Raw genomic sequence first — 2,846 nt, 5'->3', positions numbered from 1 at the left:
TAACACGTAATATCAGTGGATAAAATGGATTTTAAATTTTAATCATCCTCGCTTATCGCGATTTTAATATCGCATCTGTTCCGTTTGTCGCGAGTGCGACTTCATTTTTACTTCTATTTATTCGGGCTCTTCCAAAATTTTCGTGATGTTCGGGACATCGTCGTTCCGAGAATCGGTGCGTCCGGTGAATATTTAAAATTCATCGCCACGCGAATCCAAATTCAGAAGCTCGACCTCCTTTTATGCCTTTGTATTCCGGACAGATTAATTTGAACTCAACGGCTAAAATACTCGGTGCAAAATAATCCGAATCGTGTGTCGTCTGAGCAAAATCGTGTGCGAGGATATAATTCAATTTATTCTTCGGCATGCTGTTTGGCGACGAAATCGCGTATGCATTTGCGGATCTGGTTTCGGCTAATTTCGGTCAAATCACGCCGAACAAATTATCAATGCCGAAATATGTTTAATTCGGTCCGTTGCTTTTTGCCTTGATTTAAAAAGGTGAATTAACGGTACAAATTCATCCGACTTCGGAGTATTCGTCAAATCAAAACCGTGTTACACTTACTATCTATATCGTATACATTCGCAGATTAAAAATACCTTAGCCGATATGGTTTCGGCTAATATTAGTCGAATCACACAGAATAAATTATCTAAATCCCTGAAAATTATTTAGGTACATTGCTTCTCTGTTCGATTTGTTCTTAAAATCCTTGTGAGCACTTCTACCAGCCTCCCTTTATATCTCCAGCACATCGTATTGGATAAAATCGTCGTCTACCTCCCGCAGATTTTTTTCACCGTCGTTCACTCGTTCACATCCCTTCTCTGTACGTGGCTCTGGATTTTCTTTTCCCTGCGCGCTTATCCAGCCGCCGCTCAACTCAAGCATAAAAATCAAGCACGCGGGCCCTGAAGCTTCACTTGACGCGTCCCGGCCAAGCCCTTGCTCGGATTCCAGGCGTCTTCTTCCCTGCCCCTGTCCTGTTTTTCTCTGCGCAGGATTTGGAGCCCCTGCCATGGCCGCAAGCTCGCTCTGCCCCCTGCTTTTCCTGGCCACGGCGTCCCTGTTCCTCGTCGCCCGGTCGCTCGATCTCTCCTCTAGCGCGCAGCCACTCCTTTTTCTCTCTCTGGTATGCTTCCAGTCGAGTGGTGCCATGGCGCTCCATTTTTTTTCTGCGCGTGAGCTCTGCGTTTCCCAGCTCTGCTCCAGCCGCGTCCGCTGCTCATCCCCTCTACCGCGTCTTCCTCCTTGCTCCTTGCGCGAGCCGCGACCCTCTGACCAGTCCCAGCCGAGCTCCCTCCAGCTCCAACCCGGCTCCATCCATGGCCGTGCCGTGCTGCTCGTCGGTGCTCGCCGCGGGAGACGGCGCTCGGTCGCCCCTTCTCCCCCTGCTCCGATCTCGCTCGTGAAGCTCCCATGGCGCGCCACGAGCTCCTCACGGCCGTACCTGGCCGGATCTCCCAGCCGAGCCGCTTTTCTTCATCTTCCCGTGTGTCGCGGAGCTCGGATCGCGCCCCGTCTCCTCTGCTTGCTCGGCGCCCGTCTCCTATGGCGTCTGGCAGCCGCTTCTCTCTGCGCGCTGCGTTTTTTTATTTATTCCCCAAGTTTCCAGTCATGGCGTGCTCTCCCTGCTCGCCTGGCCGGAGCGCCCTGCGCTCTGCTCGCCCATGGAGTTTGCTGAGCTCCATTTCTGCTCGGTCGTGCCCCTACCGAGTCTCCCATGGCCGTACCCTGGGATTCGCCGGAGTCTGCTTCCCTCGCCGCGCGCTGCTTCTTCCCATGGCACGACTGCCCTGCTCTATTTGACGGACGCGCAGTCGCCCTGCTCGCGGAGCTTCCTTGCCGTGGCCGTCGCGTGCCTGCGCGCAGCTCGGCGCCTGGTGCTCGCCCCTGCTGCGCGTGTCGAACTCTTCTAGTGCGTGTACGAAGTTCTCTGGTCGCCACGGCGTGTCAAGTTTCCGCGTCGAACTCTTCTAGTGCGTGTACGAAGTTCTCTGGTCGCCACGGCGTGTCAAGTTTCCGCGTCGAGCCCCCGCGTTGAATCAAGCCTCATGTTGCCGTATTCCTGTTTCAGTTTGTCGTGTCGCGCCATCATCGCTCTGTCGTAAGCTTGCTAGCCACAATTATCTTAACCGCGTCAGCACGCGACTGTAGTCGTGTTCATCGAATTCGCCAACGCTTTGTTGCCGATTCGACTGTCGTCGCTTCGCGTGTTGTCGAGCCCGTCGTTTTCCATATCTTGTACTCGCGTGGTTTCCTGCTCGCCGGTGCGCCCTCTCGGCTCGCTCGGCTTTAATTCCCAATCGCGTCGTCGATTCCGCCGGTTAACGTCGTTTGTCGTCGCGTCGCGAGTACAGCTCTATATACGTCACCCTTCTGATCGTCGTCGATCCGTGTGTCATTAAGAAATCCTAAGAATCGGGTGAAGACGAAGCTAGCAGCACGATATTCCCCAAGCGTTCGACAAATTGCTTGGATAGGAAAATTGCTACCGATCTCGTGGATTCATGTCAGCTGTGGAAACGGTAAGCTGATAAATTATTCAGTATAGTTCGATCGTTGAATAAATTAATATGTTAGTGCGAGGCTCATTAGGGTGCTCGATAAATTGCGTAAGTCACGAAACTCTCGTCGACTTCGCAGTTCTTGCGATTATCGAGCCAGGTTCAGTTATAGCGAGTTATTTCGCTATTCCGGTCACTTAGCTGAATTAGTAGACCGAGTAGAATTTTGGTAGGCATGTGTGATGATAAAATATTTTAATCATTTATAAAGATATAGTATAATTTATAAGGCAAGGGATTAGTTCAGAATTTAATTAATTAACTGATAAGTT

At 51.4% G+C, this 2,846-nt stretch overlaps 1 pseudogene; it reads right to left on the bottom strand.

Annotated features, from left to right (window-relative positions):
- Positions 1-509: 509 nt before the first annotated feature.
- On the bottom strand, positions 510-1,522 carry LOC103638461 (uncharacterized; annotated as a pseudogene).
- Between the last annotated feature and the right edge of the window lie 1,324 nt (positions 1,523-2,846).

The sequence above is a fragment of the Zea mays genome, chromosome 9 (genome assembly GCF_902167145.1).
Source record: "Zea mays cultivar B73 chromosome 9, Zm-B73-REFERENCE-NAM-5.0, whole genome shotgun sequence".
NCBI lineage: Eukaryota > Viridiplantae > Streptophyta > Magnoliopsida > Poales > Poaceae > Zea > Zea mays.
This window is presented reverse-complemented; position numbering and strand designations above follow the sequence as displayed.